This window comes from Heptranchias perlo, chromosome 18 (assembly GCF_035084215.1).
Source record: "Heptranchias perlo isolate sHepPer1 chromosome 18, sHepPer1.hap1, whole genome shotgun sequence".
In the NCBI taxonomy this organism is placed as follows: Eukaryota; Metazoa; Chordata; class Chondrichthyes; order Hexanchiformes; family Hexanchidae; genus Heptranchias; species Heptranchias perlo.
Genome location: NC_090342.1, coordinates 23,581,488 through 23,601,235, shown reverse-complemented (window position 1 = coordinate 23,601,235; position 19,748 = coordinate 23,581,488).

Genomic DNA, 19,748 nt, shown 5'->3' with positions numbered 1-19,748 from the left:
ATCCTAACCTCAAATCTAAATTCATGTCCAATTTCCTGCCCGCTCCCCGTAACCCCTAATTCCCTTTACTTCTAGGAAACTGTCTATTTCTGTTTTAAATTTATTTAATGATGTAGCTCATAATTCATACCACCATTCATGAAGCAAAATCAAACCAAACATATGACTTTCGTCTATAAAATCCCATTATATACTTAATAATTCGCAGCATTATTATGTAATGACTTAACAATTCATACACACATCAGGCAAATCAACGATACATATACAACCTTTAAACCAAGGATTTTACTCAAGGCAGCTCAGAAGTGATCAGTTTCTCATGCCTCGAGGTCCTTTTCTTCTTGCATGATGTTCGACTGCAGTGTGCGTTCCTTATGACTGCCGGGTGGTGAAGAGTCTGTTCTTCTCTCAAAGTCTTTTTTTATATTGTTTTTACCAATAGGACATAGGATTGGGGAGTGTCTTTCTTTTTTATCCAATTGCAACCTGTCGATATGCCTCAATCTTTAACATAACAATGATTGACAGTTTCGGCTTTCATCATGTGACTGTAGAAAAGACCATGGGGTAAATTTTAACTTCCAGCCAGGAAGGGAGCGGGGGTGGAGGGGGGTGAGGGGAAGAATTCAGGGTCTGAAACCTTAAAGTGGCCCATCAATGGCATTTCCAGGTTTTGTGCCCAGCAGCCAGCCTGATTGACAGGTGGACAAAACCGGGGGATCAGCCAGCATCGTGGATTGGAGGGTCAGCCAGCATTGTGGATCGGGTGGGGGGGGGGTCAGCCAGCATCGTGGATAGGGGGGGGTCACCCAGCATTGTGGATCGGGGGGGGGATCAGCCAGCATTGTGGATCAGGGGGGGTCAGCAAGCGTCGTGGAATGGGGAGTTTAGCCGGCATCATAGATCGGGGGGGGGGGATCAGCCAGCATCATGGAACGGGGGGGTCAGCCAGCATCGGGGGTCGGGGGGGTGTCAGCCAGCATTGTGGAATGGGTGGGGGGTTCAGCTGGCATCATGGAATGGCGGGGGGGGTGTAGTCAGCCAGCATCGTGGAATGGGTGGGGGGTCAGCTGGCATCATGGAATAGAGGGGTGTAGTCAGCAATCATCGTGAATGGGGGGGTCAGCAAGCATTGGGATTGGGGGGTCAGCAAGCATCGGGATCGGGGGGGGGCCCTCCATTGGGTGGGGGGGGTGTCAGCCAATCGTGGGGGTCCTGTCGGTCAGGTAAGTTTGTTGGGACGAAGTACTCCTGCTCACCTGGGCCCACAAGCAGGGCAATAATCGCACTCACCACATGGATCCGGCCCTTCTCGCCTGCTTTCACCTGATGTGATTCGGAGTTGATGGGAAACCCGAACAGGTAAGGTTAAATTTGTTTTAATTGTACAATACACAAAACATTAAGTACCTCCAGTATCTCAATGGGCTACATTGTCCTTTTAAGTATCGGCCCGCCGGCTATACTTCCTGGTGTCTGCTCTCCACAGGCATACAAACCTGCTTGGGTTAAACCCAAAAGTGGGCGAGTTGGAGCTGGGATGCAGCCCTGCTCTGAAAACGTAACATTTTCACTGCTTACCTGCCCCCAATTCACCTGTTCATGGGAGTTAAAATTTACCTCCATGTGCTTGAACCATGGACTGTAAAAGGCCCCCTTATTATCTCTATTTATGGCCTTTCATGTAGAGATAGCCCCTTCAGGGAAAAAAATTGAAAAATTGCAGGGCTATGGGGAAAGAATGGGGGAATGGGACTAACTGGATTGCTCTCACAAAGACCGGCGGGCTCGATGAGCCGAATAGCCTCCTTCTGTGCTGCAACCGTTATATGATTCTATGATTCTACGTGGTACATGATTGGTGCATGCAGCTAGCACTATCTGTGCCGTTGAGTGGCTGCTCACCAGCAGGGGGCCCACGTACCACGAGTTGTTAGCACCACTTAAAGGCAGCCTGCACCTCTTAAAGGGGAGGTGCACTGTGGCTGCAGAAAGTGGTGGAAGTCAAAAGTGAAGTGAATCTGTGCTGCAACGTTGTGAAGCATGGTGATGATGGGAACTGTGGAATGTTTAATGAGCAACCACTTGGCTGCTCAAAGTTTGTGGGACTCTTATAATTTCAAAATATAAGATACGGGTCTGAACGGAGATCAGAAATTGCACACGTAAAACACAGATGCAGGTCCCATCCTTATGTTTACAAACTGTTGAGTTCTTTCAAAACATTGAATAAAGGTTTCTCACAACTACATCCCACATCCTCCAATCTGCATGCCAGACCCAGTCAATCTGCTGATCTGAGTTTGTACCAGGCCTGTGAGAGAGTGTGCACCAAGGTTCTCTGATGATGCACTAGAGGCCTTGGTGCAAGAGGTGAACAGAAGGAGGGGCGTCCTATATCCGCAGGAGGCCAAGAGGCCATCCAGACATATGCTCCCAAGGCAGTGGGAGGCAACAGGGGACGAGGTCAATGCAAGGAGCATAGCACCACGAACATGGATGCAGTGCGGGAAGAAGTACAATGATTTGACGTGAATGGTCGAGGTGCGTGAGTTCAACTGTCAAGTGACGTCTCCTACCCACTGCACCACTAGTCGCATCCACTACTCCACGCACTACACCCCATCACCCACATAACAACAAACTCTTTCAATCAGTACTCAACTCTTCCTATCAGATGCTGCATCTCACCCTCACACCATACCACTGTTGCAAGCCGCACATCCACAACTCACAGGTCACACACACTGGCAGCTATTCAACTATGACAGCCATATCACCCAAACATCTTGCAAGACACTCACCGACATCTGTCCCTTGCAGGAGAAGGTGGCGCATAACAGGAGGCAGCAAGTGGCTTCATGGAACACGAACCTGCTGTCCTCTCTCAGGCTGACAGCATTCCTGTCCCACCCCTGCCACCCTGCCAGTGCCCTTGCTGTTGCCTGTCAGTCAGCCAGCCCACTCCCTGTAGTGCATTGAAACTTTATTATAGGAAAATAGGAACATGGGAACAGGAGTAGACGATTTAGCCTCTTGAGCCTGTTCCACCATTCAATGAGATCATGGCTGACCTGTGACCTAACTGCATACATCCGCATTAGCCCCATATCCCTTAATACCTTTGGTTAACAAAAATCTATCAATCTCAAATTTAAAATTAACAATTGAGCGAGCATCAACTGCCATTTGCAGAAGAGAGTTCCAAACTTCTACCACCTTTTGCGTGTAGAAGCATTTCCTAACTTCACTCCTGAAAGTCCTGGCTCTAATTTTTAGGCTATGTCCCCTTTTCCTAGTATTCAAGTGTAGGAGACCTCCTAAAACAGGTACAAATGCATCAGCAGCCAGAAGCAATAATCCAGCAATGAATCTGTAACTCCTGCATGATCCCTTTAAATAGCGCTGGTGGGGTGTCCTCCATGCCATTTAAGAACTGTTCAGCTGTGCGAGGTTGAGACAGTGCGCTGGCTGGAGTGTGGAGTTCCAAACTCACATCTGTCCCTTTAAATCAGCGTTCACACTGGTCTACCGCATAATCTCCCTACTTTACATGCTCTCGGCATTCGTTAAGTGCGTGTGAGCAAATGCCTTTACCAATATGGCGTCCTGTGCACATCACGCCGGAAGTATGCGTGTGCATCTCGGACACCATTTTTGGTGCTTAGAAGTCCGCGTTGCGTCTACACAACGGGCACGACGCAGCCCAATTTAGCCCCCCAAGTATTTTGAAAGCCTGACAAGCCTCCAAGCTCAGTATTATCTATCTAGTTTATTTATTTACTAATCTTGATATCTATCCGCAGTACAATGTCTTCGATCCCGTAACTCATACTTCTTCAATGCCATCAGCGTCACTGAGTAAAAACAGGATTTGCGAGAACACAGTTTACTATATTACTATGCTTGCAGGTTTTCAAATGTCTTGGTTTAAAAGAGGCACAGTTAACCCTTTCCTTCAAATATCTTTTGTTAAAGAGGTTTTGAACCCGACAGCATCACACAATCTCTATGGGATTCTATCAGCCTATGCCATATCCTTTTGGAGTTTGATTAATATCTAGACCTGTGATTTAAAGCTGTCTCATTAATAAAGCTAAATTTGATGTTGAAGGATAGGGCTAATTATAAGTTGGCCATTTGCACCACATGTTCCCTTTGTGAATATAAAAATACTATGATTGTCAGCAGAGGATAATGTTAAGTATTTAATTACATGGAAGCAGTGTAACCTACTCTGTTAGATTAGGTTATATTAAATCATTTAAGTTTCTCCTGCTACTGCTTATTTTTTTGTGAACATGAAATTATATTTTACAATCTTGAATGGTAGAAAATTGAACAATCATTACATGTGCTCCATATAACACATGATCTGTAATACAAACTGTTAATACAGTTTGGGTCAATTAACCCAAAATTGTTGATATAGTTGGTTTATTTGAGTGTGAAAGACCCATGAAGCTCAAGCATGGCAGATGCTAGTGAGTTAATAGTGTTGTTCATAAGTGTAGGTGCTCACTCTGTCCTCTTTTGATTTTAAATAGGAGCACAGTGCTTAATTTAGTCTCAATAGATGGGACATGTGTGTGTAATGGAAACATTTTACTTCAGGCACAATGTATCAATTATAATGTTCTACTTTCCATTGTCTGGGGAGGGGGGAAAAACACATTTAATTCAGGTCTTGAAATAACGACTAACAGCCATAGAATAAAGCTACCCTATAATGTGCCCCTGTGCATATTTTGGGGTTAGGACTTAACATTTAACAAAGTAATAGCAATGCAAAACCAAGATTAGCAAAACACATACATTACCATAAATGACAAACACTCAGCAAAGGAGTAATAAATGGTAAAATAGGTATAAATTGGGACATTATCCATTAAGCTCTGAAATTGATTCTCCTATTAGATTCTGATATGTAAGTGGCTTAAGAGAGCTTCAGTTACTAATTTATACCTTGACAGTTTTGTCTTGAATTCCATCCAAAGGTACAGTGCTTGTGCTGTTTACATATTTCCCTTACCAGCTGAGATGACGCAGGCATTCTCATTACAGCACCAAGTACTGATCATTGTTTAGTTGTATTTGCTGCTATTCTGGTAATTATTGTGCATCATTGATAGCAAATTCATATAATGTAATTTTGATTTTTATGTGAATTCACGATTGAGACTCTTGTTTGTAGTTGTATTGATTATAGTGGAACCTGTCTATAATGAATGTGAATAATTTCAGTTTCTATAAACCAAATATTTCTTAATCCAGGTTTTGATCTGAATCATTAAAATTTTGTTGGAATCACTTCAGGCAGTTTTTTCTATAGAGATGGAAGTTAAGACAGATATTACTGTACATAAAAGTAAGAACATGGTGCAATGAACAACTGGGTTGTAGGGTGTGTATTAGAATATCATTACTTTACCTCTGAGTTATGGGCTTCACTCCAATAAAAGCAGTAGGAATTGTACTTTTCTGTCCCCTTTTGAGCATCTTTCTCTTTATACCAAATATGAGAAACTCAAGGATTTCTTTGTCATCAAGATGGAGACCATTCACTTAGCTGCCTCTGTTGCATCCTCCGCTTTCTCTTGCCCCAGGTCTCAGACTTCCCCAATCTCTCACCCACTCTAGTCCTCAATCCTCATCTCTCTGCAGTTTCTCCTCCAACTAATACTCCTTGCCCTATTGAAGCTCCAGTGTCCTCAGAGACTCTTCTCCTGCTCCCATAAACCCCTTCCCATAAATCTCCTGGCCACTAACTCCCATTACTGGTTCCCATACGAGTTGATATTGTCAATGTTTTCCTCTCCTCAGGCACCATTCCTCTTCTCTTCTAAACTATCACCACCCTCCTCAAAAAAGCAACCCTCAACTCTTGCATCCTAGCCACCTGTAACTTCCTTTTCCTCTCTAAAGTCCTCTCAGTACCCTTCTCTCCTGTAGCTCCCTTTTCAAATCCTTACAGTCCTGCTTCCATCCCTCTCAAAGCCCTAACCAAAGTCACAAACAACATTCTCTGCAACTGTGACCTTGGGGCATTATCCATCCTCGTCCTCCTCAACTTCTCTCTAGTGTTCCACTCAGTTGACCACACCATTATTTTCTGTTGTCCAGTTCGCTACTCACTTTATGCATCGTGCACATTTCCACCATTGAAACAAGCAGAAGCTTTATTATAATATTTAAATGAAGGTTAGGTGACGTTATCTTGACATGCATCCAATTTTCTGACTTTTCAATGTGTTACACGTGCCCGTATATAATGAGTGTGCAGGATTACTAGGGAATAAGCTGTATGTGGAAGTAAGTTTAAAAAATCTGGTAAGAAGATTCAGTGATCAGTGTACTTGTAATTGTACCTCTGCTTTTTATTAAAAAAAGAAAATAAGTTTGCATTAATGTAAGGTTTTTCATGACGCTTCAAAACACTTCACAAACAATAAAATATTTTAAAGTATGGTTGTAATGTAGGGAAATGCAGCAGCCAATTTGCACACAGCAATGAGATAAATGACCAGATAATCTGTTATTGGTGCTGTTAGTTGAGAGATAAATGTTGGCCAGGACATTGGGAGCAATCCTCTGCTCTTCTTCAAATAATGCCATGGGATCCTTTGCATCCACTGAGAGGATAGACCCGACCTCAATTTAACTTCTCGCCCGAAAGATGGCACCTCTGACAATGCCACACTCCCTCAGTATTGCACTGAATTGTCAACCTAGATTATGTGCTCAAGTCTCTGGAGTCGGACTTGAAGCTATGACCTTCTGACTCAGGGCTAAGAATGCTACCACTGAGTTGAGGTTGACACCTCTAAAAGTGCCACAATGTAGGGATCCCCCAATATCTGAGTTTTTCAGAGGAAGAAGAGGAAGCCCAATGGGAGAATGCCAAGGAGGTCAAGTTGTTTTGAGTAAATGCTGCATTGTTGGAGGTGCTGTCTTTCAGATGAGACTTTAAACCAAGGCTCCATCTGCCTGCTCTTATGGATGTAAAAGATCCCAGGGCACTATTCAACCAACACCACCAAAAAATGATTAACTGGCCATTCATCTCATTGGGGCTTTGCTGTATGCAAATTGGCTGCTGCATTTGCATACAAAACAACAGTGACTTCAAAAGTACTTCATTCAATCTAAAGTGCTTTGGGACATCTTGAAGATGAGAAAAGTGCTATATAAATGCATGTTTGTTCTTTCTTTCCTTTCTGTGCCCATTTGCCAGTACCTTCATACCTGCAAGGTGCACATAACTTGCTTTGTCAGAGGATTAGTGAATGCAGAAACTCCAATTCCCAAGGGAGACTGTAACAACAAACCCAATATCGCAAATATATATGAAGGCCTGACTAATCTTGGGGTAGTTCTTCAGAAGCACATCAATCACTGCATGACTTGCTTCATGTGGTAATGCAAGAAAGAAGGCATACCACAGTGATCAACAGCCAACATACCATGGGTTGAAGTGCGTTTTGAGCCTTTCCCAAGGATGTAAGAATTTTTGGACCCTTATTCTGCCATTTCCCTTTAATGCCTGCATCCCTTTCAATTTCACTGAAGCGGAATTTTCCAGCCCTACCTCTAGGCTACTCCTCTTCACACTTGAAGCTACAAATAATTATGATAATAAGCTGATCACATAAAATTGTGTCAATCAGCATACTACACTTAAAGTGAGCTTTGCTTTTGTTTCTAGCCATTTGGGACAAACTGCACCTGGATCAGCTGTTCCTTTAAATCCTTTGAATAAAGAAGTTCAAATTATAAGCACAATTATTTTTAATCAGATGAACTAATCTGTAAATTAATTTTTCTGTATTTTATGTGAAAGGCTGCTTTAAAAGTAAAGGGCCAGATTTTGCTGTGAGCAGCGAACGGATGGTCCCAGCCGTTCGTTAGCCTTACACTTGCCCATGGACTTTTGCACGACAAGTTACTCTAAGTTAGAAATCCAGTCAGCCTGACGCCCTCTACAGGGCATCTGGGATCTGTGTAAACAAGACAAGCAACTGTGTGTCTCCTTAACTAACCAGATTGGAGACTCGTTAATGAGCAGCGCAGAGCCTGAACCAGGAAGTGTAAGTTAGAATAGTGAATTCAATGTCAAATCAGGTACAGAAAGAGAAATAAAGAGAGGGAAAGAAATATTGGATTTAGAGACAGAGATAAAAGAGACAGAAAGAAAAAGTAAGATAAAAAAGTATTTAAATTTTTTAAAAAATCTAACAACAATTAAAAGCTGAAGGAATGAGACTCCACACTTGTAAAAGTTAATTTTCAGTGCCAGAGAGGTTGTTTGGCAGTAATTAAGACTTACCATGCCATTAAAAGGATGCATACACTGGAATGGACAAGCCCTAACTTTTTGTGGCAAGTTTAGTCCGTATCTATGACATCTGTGCAGGAACTCCACGCTGTTCAATTCATTTGAATGATGAGTCAGCCAGCGAGATGCCGTTTTTATGCATCTTTTGGAGGAGCAGTTATCTCGGGTAGCAACTTCCTGTTTTTCGCGGTTAACTGCGCATGTGCGGTCACCAGAAGTTACTGTTCGATTTGCACATAAATAGTGTTGAGCGCTGTTAGCCTCAACATTATTTTTACAGCAAAATCTGGCCCATTTAAGGGAACTGGAACAACGGCCTGGAAATTCGTTGACGCCATGCGCGTTTTACAGGTGTAAAAGAGTCACGTAAATGACCAATATGGCATGCACATTCTGCGCTGGAAATGCGCCGCCCCCCCCCCATATTGGCGAAGGTTGAAGTATAGGTGTCCAGGGTCCGCGCCCTGAAACAGGCGTTAGGCTCTTTGCATATGCATGTAGGGGTCCAATGCTTGTCAGGACCCCTTCAGAAAATGGGTGCCCTAGAAGTTGTGCCTTCTGCGTTCAGTATAACGAAGTCTACATGCAGCCTAACCAGTGGTCCTTAAAAGGCGATGCAGCGGCCTGAAATCCGCTTTGCCGGCGAGCTGCATGAGGATGTGCAGCAGGTGTCCGCAGTTTCCGGTCTAATTTACATGAGGCCCGAGACCCAATATTGAGTGTGCGGTGGGCCTACCTGTTCTGGTATAGGGATCATTCCCTGCGCCCATTTCCTGCCGGCTTACCAATTTCATCCCCAACACCACTAAAATATTACTTGTCCAACTGCAACAACTATAATGGAAGGTAAATTGCATAGTAATAACAGGATAGGGGACAAAAGACAGAAAATGATTAACTGGATTATTCACATTGGCTCTCCTATCAGCTCGTCTCTCATTAGGAATTTCCAAAGTACATCATAAACCAAAATGGAGTAATCAGACCACCTCATTCTCTATCACAAGACACCTAATAAAACTACATTTGTACTGTGACACTGACTGCTGTAATGCAGAACATTGCAATTGAATAAGCACATAATAAGCCATGTTAGGAGTTATCACACAGATATATATATACATAGACTGGGGCATAGTCTCATGGTAAGGGGCTGGCCATTTATGACTGAGGTGAGGAGGAATTTCTTCACTCAGAGGGTTGTGAATCTTTGGAATTCTCCACCCCAAAGGGCTGTGGATGCTGAGTCGTTGATTATATTCAAGGATGAGATAGATAGATTTTTGGACTCTAGGGGAATCAAGAGATATGGGGGTAGGGCAGGAAAGTAGAGTTGATGTCGAAGATCAGCCATGATCTTATTGAATGGCAGAGCAGGCTCGAGGGGCTGTATGACCTACTCCTATTCCTAATTCTTATATATTTATCACTTGTACAAGTTTGAAATTCTGGCTTGGAAATTCGATCCCTGCATCTGAATGGTGAGGCCCGAGGTGCACCTGATATTGGGCCTCAGGCCTCATTATCATCAAGCCAGTGACAGTAACAGGCACAGTGGAATGGAAGATCAGGCCGATGCAATGCCAGCAGTGACTCTCAGGTAAGTGTCTAAAGGGGACTGAGAAGGGGGGGTGACCAGGAAAGGTGGGGGGGGAGGCGATTGGGAAGGTGCACGATTGGGTCGGGATGTAGCGGCGGTCGGGGGGGTAGGTAGTGGCTGTGATTGGGTGGTGGGGCATGGTGGCTTGCATTCTTCGATTGTGAGGTGGGAGGAGCACATTCAGGTAAGTATATTTTAAAATCTTACCTAACAGCTGCGCCGGCTGCCTCAGGGCAAACCAATCTTGCAGTGGGGGCCTCTATCAGGTGTTAGGCTCCTTGTTTGCATATGCAATGGGCTTAACGCCTGTTTCAGGCATGGGCACTGCATGCCAATTTTTTGGCCTTTACCAACATGGCAGGCAGGAAGCACACATTCATTACGAGCCAAATGTGCACCTCCCGCCATATTGGAGGATTAGGAATTTCTAGACCGCTGTTTCTTTTTTTTAAAAGTTAAGCTGATTTACAATATTTTCAGATATATTCCTTTTTCCTCAGTCACAACTGATTAGATTGATGTGCTTGAAGCAGTGTTGTATTAATAGAGCTGCTTAGCTCGCAGTCTCACTAATATACGGACTGTATCACTCTTTGCGTCACTACTCTAATCTTCAGGGAGAAAGATAAAAAGAATCTGTAAAACATATAATAGAAGCTCTCAGGGATCTCCTGATGCAAATGTCAGGCGATGCATAGATGTAGCTAACAGCAAATAAAGCTAAACCCAGTAGTGTTGCAATATGGATTTATTAGGCCATTAGCAAAGTGACTTAATTGCAAATATTAAGTAGAATCTGCATAAACATTAATCGAATCGTGATTTACCCAAGAAATATTATTGCACGGTTGTCAGCCTGCTAGCAGCAGAGCACTGGCCTGGTTTCATTTCCCAGAGTCATGTAACATGCAGGGCTGGAAATTACTCACATCGGCGTGGCAACGCTCACAGCAGCTCCTGCGATTAAAATGTACGAATTTACTTACTGCGGATCTGCAGCGTAGACTTGCGTGGTTTTGAAGCTTTGAAAAAAAATCGCAACATCAGCCCAGCCTCTGAACAGCGTGCGTTGAGTCACATGGGAAATGTCTGTGGCAATGGAAGCCCCGCCCACAAGCAGGCAAGTAGAAATCATTCATTTAAAGTGAACTTCTGTATGTCAGTGTAAATAAAAATTTAACATATCGTCTTATAAAAAGACAAGCAAATGATTTAATTTAATGAAACAGACAGAAGTTCAAAAAATATTAAAATAAGAGTATTATGACATTCCACATTTTTAAAATTTAAGTTTTAGTTTTTTCGCAGTCATTGGGAGTCATCGCACTTTTAAAAAGTAGTGTAGAGCTGATATTTTCCAGTGTACCTTTTGGTGTCAAATGTATTTTTGCTTCAGCTGGGCAGATAGGTAAGTTTAAGATTTTTGAATGATTTCGCTGATTGTAATGTTGCGTGCCCCTTTAATTCGCAGCTGTCAAACTGCCGGCAAACCAATGGGAGCAAGTTCACGATTTCCGGGTTTTGTGCGCATTCATGAACTTGCTTCCTGGATTCGCCGGTGGAGAGAGAGGACGCCATTATGGAACGGCATCCGGAGGTAAGACATTTCTGGCCCATGCAGATTTAGTGAGCCTGCTCAGGTGAATTGTGGCCGAACCAGTGTTTTATAAAGGTTCAACATAACTTCCTTGCTTTTGTACTCTATGCCTCTATTTAAAAAGCCCAGGATCCCGTATGCTTTTTTAACCGCTTTCTCAACCTGCCCTGCCACCTTCAAAGATTTGTGCACATATACCCCCAGGTCTCTGTGTCCCTGCACCCCCTTTAGAATTGTACCATTTATTTTATATTGCTTATCCTTATTCTTCCTGCTAAAATGTATCACTTCGCACTTCTCTGCGTTAAATTTCATCTGCCATGTGTCCACCTATTCCATCAGCCTGTCTATGTCCTCTTGAAGTCTATCACTATCCTCCTCACTGTTTACTACACTTCCAAGTTTTGTGTCATCTGCAAATCTTGAAATTGTGCCCTGTACACCCAAGTCCAAGTCATTAATACATATCAAGAAAAGCAGTGGTCCTAGTACTGACCCCTGGGGAACACCACTGTTTACCTTCCTCTAATCCGAAAAACAACCGTTCACCATTACTCTCTCTTTCCTGTCACTTAGCCAATTCTGTATCCATGCTGCCACTTCCCCTTTTATTTTATGGGCTTCAATTTTGCTGACAAGCCTATTATGTGGCACTTTATCAAACACCTTTTAAAAGTCCATATACACAACATCGACCGTATTGCCCTCATCAACCCTCTTTGTTACCTCATTAAAAAACTCAATCATGTTAGATAAACACAATTTGCCTTTAACAAGTCCGTGCTGGCTTTCTTTAATTAATCCACACTTGTCCAAGTGACTATTAATTCTGTTCCAGATTATCGTTTCTAAAAGTTTCCCCACCACCGAGGTTAAACTGATTGGCCTGTAGTTGCTGGGTTTATCCTTACATCTTTTTTTGAACAAGGGTGTAACATTTGCAATTCTCCGGTCCTCTGGCGCCACCCTCGTATCTAAGAATGTTTGGAAGATTATGGCCAGCACCTCTGCAATTTCCACCCTTACTTCCCTCAGCAACCTAGGATGCATCCCATCCAGGCTGGGTGACTTATCTACTTTAAGTACAGCCAGCCTTTCTAGTACCTCCTCTTTATCAATTTTTAGTCCATCCAGTATCTCAACTACCTCCTCTTTTTCTGTGACTTTGGCAGCATCTTCTTCCTTGGTAAAGACAGATGCAAAGTACTCATTTAGTACCTCAGCCATGCCCTCTGCTTCCATGCGTAGATCTCCTTTTTGGTCCTTAATTGGCCCCACCCCTCCTCTTACTACCCATTTACTATTATATGCCTGCAGAAGACTTTTGGATTCTCTTTTATGTTAGCCGCCAGTCTATTCTCATACTCTATCCTTGCCCCTCTTATTTCCTTTTTCACTTCTCTGTACTTTCTGTATTCAGCCTGGTTCTCAGTTGTATTATCAAACTGACATCTGTCATATGCCCCTTTTTCTGCTTCATCTTACCCTCTATCTCTTTTGTCATCCAGGGAGCTCTGGCTTTGGTTGCCCTACCTTTCCCCCTCATGGGAATGTACCTAGACTGTACCAGAACCATCATCTCTTTAAAGGCCATCCATTGTTTGATTACAATTTTGCCTGCCAATCTTTGATTGAAATTTACCCAGGCCATATCCATTCTCAATCCACTGAAATTGGCCCTCCTCCAATTAAGTATTTTTACTCTGGATTTCTCCTTGTTCTTTTCCAAAACTAATTAAACCTTATGATACTATGATCACTGTTCCCTAAATGTTCCCCCGCTGACACTTGCTCCACTTGACCCACTTTGTTCCCCAGAACTGGATCCAGCAATGCCTCCTTCCTCGTTGGGCCTGAAACATACTGATCAAGAAAGTTCTCCTGAACACACTTTAGAAATTCCTACCCCTCTTTTCTCTTTACACTATAACTATCCCAGTCTATATTAGGATAATTAAAGTCTCCCATTATCACTACTCTCTAGTTCTTGCACCTCTCTGTACTTTCCCTGCAAATTTGCTCCTCTATATGCTTGCCACTAATTGGTGGCCTATAGAATACACCCAGTAATGTAATGGCATCTCTATTGTTTCTTAACTCTCACCCAGTAGATCCTCTCCTTGACCTCTCAAGGAGACCCTCTCTCTCCAGCACTGCAATATTCTCCTTAATCAATACTGCCACCCCCCTTCTCCTTTTTTTCCTTCCTTATCTTTCCTGAACACCTTGTATCCAGGAATATTTAGTACCCAATTCTGCCCTTTTTTGAGCCAGGTCTCTGTTATCGCCACTACATCCAATTCCCATGTGGCTACTTGCGCCTGCAGCTCACCAACCTTAAATACCACGCTTCGTGCGTTTACACACACGCACTCTAAACCTATCTTAGACCTTCTCATATTCTTTCTTAGTCTGATCCCACCTAATATTGTACTATTTCTTACTCTAGTGCTATCTGTCTCTCCCAATCCTTTGTGCACCTTGTTTCTCCTTTCTAATGCTACATCCTGGTGCCTATCTCCCTGCCAAATTATTTTAAATCCTCCCCCACAGCACTAGTGAACCTCCCCATGAGAACATTGGTCCCAGCTCAGTTGAGGTGTAACCCATCCATCTTGAACAGGTCCCTCCTGCCCCAGAACTGGTCCCAGTGTCCCAAGAATCTGTTTTTGAGTCAGATAGAATAATCATTAAACACTGTATTCAACTTCCAATCTACTTTAAATCCTTGGACTATACCATTTTCACTCCATCCATCTTTCTCTGTCTTTCACTGCTGCCTTTCTCTTTTATCCTTCATCTCTTCCCTTCATCTCTCTCCTCTCCTCCTTTACCTTTCTATGTTCTCTCCTCCTTCACCTATTTTTTTCTCGCCACCACTTCTCTCACTGTCCTTCACCTCTCTCTTCTTTCCTCCTTCTCCACTCACTCTCCTCCTTCACCCCCACTCTCCATCTCTATTTACTCTCCTCCTTCACTCTTTCTTCTCCATTCATTTCTCTCTTTTCATCTCCTTCACCCCAACGCTCCTTCATCACTTCTCTTTCCTCGCCATCTCTGAGCAAAGCTGCTCGAAGTGTCAGCCTGGTACACTCCCGCTAAATGAGCTGGCAGGGCTTTCTGTTTTATTCCCCATCAACAGGTTCTTTGAAAGTAAGTGCTTCTCATTACTCACCTCACTCAAATGCAGTTCTGCTGGGAGGGGGATGGATTAGTTCACAGGTAGAACAATTTGTTTCAATAAGGAGATACTTGTGGAGTTGAACGAAATTGGAAAGCAGGCCAGATTCAACCCATAGGTCAGGAGTTAAATACTCAACCTTAAATTTATTGGAAGTGTAAAAGAAGAATGGAGCATCATTGATTTATAATATCCCAAGGTTATGAAGTTCTCCCCGCAGTGTTATTGTAATGTACTTCACACTGTTCTTGCCTTTCTGAACAACTCTGGCAATTTTCTTTCCCGTTTCCTGGAGTAGCATCTGTTGATGCGTGATGGCAGGAATGTTATCAGGGTGCAGTTTTCTCATTCATATTTGTACCGAGGACTATATTATTTATAGAGACTGTTAATAATATGGACTCTTGTCTATTAGAATCACAGCACAGAAGGAGGCCATTCGGTCCAACGAGTCCGCGCCGGCTCTATGCAAGAGCAATCCAGCTAGTCCCACTCCCCCACCCTATCCCCGTAGCCCTATAAATTTTTTCCTTTCAAGTACTTATCCAGTTCCCTTTTGAAGGCCATGATTAATCTGCCTCCACCACCCCCTCGGGCAGTGCATTCCAGATCCTAACCACTCGCTGTGTAAAAAAGATTTTCCTCATGTCACCTTTAGTTCTTTTGCTAATCACCTTAAATCTATGTCCTCTGGTTCTTGACCTTTCCGCCAATGGGACCAGTTTCTCTCTATCTGTTCAGTTGGAGTGGTGTGTAACAATCTCACTGAATAGATGTTCAGAACTGAAGAAATAGGAGCATGAGTAGGCCATACGTCCCCTCGAGCCTGCTCCATCATTCATTAATGATCTTCTACCACAACTCCACTTTCCTGCCCTATCCCCATATCCCTTGATTCACAACTTGTTTTTGTGATTTGTTTGTCTTGGATGTTTGTAGTGAACCAACAACTCATGCATTAGGCAGAAACAAGTTGATCACTCTGAAGCTGAATAATGTTTACGAGAGCACCTTTTTGCCTACATAACAGCAATGACTACACACCAAAGTAATTAATTTCAGTTGAAGGGCTATAAAACGTTTCTTGGAGCTTTTTACTTTTATAAAATTCATTGCCAACTTACATTGGTGATTATATTATTGAGTCCATTTACTCAACTGCTCTGCTTACTTTCACATTGACCATGTCCTCCTCAGTGAAGCCTACAGTCAGCTGGACTGCAAAAAGTTCTGAAAATAGCAGCAACAATATTATGACACTACTGGATCTGCTATCAATAATAGCGTCTGATCCTTAACTGATTTCTACATTTTTCATGCATCATTTACATTTTAATAAATCTACCAGATCTTGACTGAAAATATATACAACATAAGGTTCTAAATGTTAAAAAGAAACAAACATGAAGAATGGAAACAATTAAAAATAAAAGTGAGCAGGAATTAGTCCTTTGACAAAAATTATAGAAGAAAATGACAGAAAGCAAAAACAGGAATAAAATTACAGCAACCAGAACTAATGTTAGAGGAACAGGAAGGAGCTGCTCAACATCAAAACATTTTAAATTATTAATATTAATCAGTCATAAGCATTGAAAATAATCATCAAACATGAATGTTAAAAAGAGAAGTGAAAACTCTTCTAAAACTGGAAAAGAAATGAAAATAAACTATAGGTCATCTTTGTTAAAAAGCTTTTTGGAATTGTTACCAAATGGGGTTGTTGATGTTGTTGCTACAGAAAAAATGCTCGGTGGGTTTCGGTCAGGCCTAGGCCGATCAATGTGGTCCTTGTATACAAAACTACCACGAGCACTCGGTTAATCTAGAAACTCAGCTCCTGCCATTAAGGGAACATGTTCATTCATCGGACTCTACATATGAAGAGCAGTGAGTGATATCACTAGGTGCTTGTGTACTGTCCAATCACAGAACGTTCAAATGAAGAGAACCAAAAAAAAATTAAGAGAAAGCAAAATACCGCGGATGCTGGAAATCTGAAATGAAATGCTGGAGAAGCTCAGCAAATCAGGCAGTATCTGCGGAGAAAGAAACAGAGTTAATGTTTCAGGTCGCAGACCTTTTGTCAGATCTGACAGAGTTAACATTTCAGGTTGAAGACCTTTTGTCAGATCTGACAAAAGGTCTTCGACCTGAAACGTTAACTCTGTTTCTTTCTCCACAGATGCTGCCTGACTTGCTGAGCTTCTCCAGCATTTTCTGTTTTTATTTTATAAAAAATGAAGAAGCTGAAACAGAAAATAATAAAAGGAAATGTGCATTTAAAAACAAATATTGTTAGTTTTAGTTATTTGTCCATGAATGAGAGGTGATCTTATTAAAACATATAAGATCCTGAGGGGACGAGAAGGGGTAGATGCTGAGGGGATGTTTCTCCCAGTGGGAGAGACTAGAACCAGGAGCAACTGTTTAAAAATAAGGGCCCCGATATTACCAGGGAGGTGGGTTGACAGCTGGGGGTCGACTGGGCGCGTGGGTAACCCGCCCAGTAAAATTGGTGGGTTCCCCAAGCGATCGCAGGTAAATTGAAGCCACTTACCTTGGCTTCCGGGTTTCCTGCGCAGTGGGCGGACTGCGCACCCGCATCACAAGCTGTCAGCTGGAGGAGCCCTATTTAAAGGGGCAGTCCTCCAATGCTGCTCCTGCAGCAAACAGCCAAAATTACAGCATGGAGCAGCCCAGGAGAAGGCTGCTCTCAGGTTTAATGATGCCTCACTCCAGGTCTTACTGGATGGGGTGAGGAGGAGGAGAGAGATCTTCTACCCGGCAGATGGGAAGAAGTAGCTTGCCTCTGCCACCAAGAAGGCCTGGCTCGAGGTGGCAGAGGAGGTTACCAGCACCAGCAACATATCCCGCACCTGGGTACAGTGCAGGAAGCGCTTCAATGACCTAACTAGGTCAGCCAAAGTGAGCACACTTACTCATTCTCCTACACTCCGTCTTCCACATCACCGCCCTCACCCCACAACTCCTTCTGCACTGCCAACACTACTCCATCACATCATTCCTCGCACCCACTCAAACCTCATCCTCAACTTACCTGCACTTACTCACCTCCCCAGTACTCATCCCACCACTACCACTCAACCCAATCCTCATACAATCTCATGGCTCTGTCTCATACTCACCCTCTGATGCATCTCTTTCATGGACACTCTCACCCAACCTGCCACTACCTCTGCTGCAGCCACAGGGGATGCATCACGTATGAGTTGTAGGAAGCATAAGGCAAAGGTTTCGTGAGCACAAAGGGGATGCACAAGGGTGTTTGACGGAGATGAGGAGAAATTTTTTCTCTCAGAGGGTTGTGAGTCTGTGGAACTCCCTTCCCCAGAGAGCGGTGGAGGGAGGGTCATTGAATATTTTTAAGCTGAGTTAGATAGATTCCTGATTAACAAGGGAGTCAAAGGTTATAGTAGCTAGACGGGAAAGTAGTGTTGAGCTCACAATCAGATCAGCCATGATCTTATCAAATGGCAGAGCAGGCTCGAGGGGCTGAATGGCCTACTCCTGCTCTTAATTCGTATGTTCGTATGTATGATTTTTGGTGTCACTGTACGTTATTCTCTGGTACAGAGATTGGACAATCTGGTTCAATCTGTATTGTGTAGAAGAATTCCTCATTTGCAAGCTCATAATCCCAACTAATCTGTCGGACAAGGAGTAGAGACTGATTATTTCTCTGCAGGGACAGAAACTCAGGAGACAATCTAACCAAGCCGGCTTCTGCGTCTTCCTCACCGCCAATTTCAGAATAATATTTGCAGGGAACGCAGAGCACTTGCTGGTCTGCCCTTTTGGCTGGGGAAAGGAACATACATGGTGATAGGGAAAGGAAATCAAGAAAAAAGAAAGGAAACAATAAAAAATATGTTTATTTTCACTATAAAAGAATGATAAAATCTTCAGACAGTTGAAAATATTTTCATGTTTTTGATTAATTACTTTCCATCTTCTGTTTGACCTGTTCCTGGTTAAATCCAGTAGGGGGCAGTGTAGCAACACAGACTAAACTGTAACTGTGGGGTGTTTTATTAGGAACTAAATCATGTTGATTGAGGGGTGACATATGATTCGTCCTAGACTGTATGTAATAAATTCAACCATCCATGTTTCTTATTGACAGAAATTTATAGTCAAATTTAGATAAAAGGCTCCTGTATTTTAAATAAGCACCATAAGAGAAAAAATACCTAGTTACTTTTATTTGTTCTCGGCATGTAGGTGACACTGGCAAGGCCGCGTTTATTGCACATCCCAGTTGCCTTTGAATCACTGCAGTTCTTATGGTGATACAGGTCTCACAAAGCTGTTAGGTAGGGAATTCCAGGATATTGACCCAGCAATTTTGAAGGAACGGCAGGGATCTGTCTTGGGGCCTCAATTATTCATAATATTTATTAACAACTTAGATGAAGGCATAGAAAGTCTCATATCTAAGTTTGCCGATGACACAAAGATTGGTGGCATTGTAAGCAGTGTAGATGGAAACATAAAATTACAAAGCGATATTGATAGATTAGGTGAATGGGCAAAACTGTGGCAAATGGAATTCAATGTAGACAAATGTGAGGTCATCCACTTTGGATCAAAAAAGGATAGAACAGGGTACTTTCTAAATGGTAAAAAGTTAAAAACAGTGGATGTCCAAAGGGACTTAGGGGTTCAGGTACATAGATCATTGAAGTGCCATGAACAGGTGCAGAAAATAATCTATAAGGCTAATGGAATGCTGGCCTTTATATCTAGAGGACTAGAGTACAAGGGGGCAGAAGTTATGCTGCAGCCATACAAAACCCTGGTTAGACCGCACCTGGAGTACTGTGAGCAGTTCTGGGCACTGCACCTTCGGAAGGACATATTGGCTTTGGAGGGAGTGCAGCGTAGGTTTACTAGAATGATACCCGGACTTCAAGGGTTAAGTTACGAAGAGAGATTACACAAATTGGGATTGTATTCTCTGGAGTTTCGAAGGTTAAGGGGTGATCTGATTGAAGTTTATAAGATATTA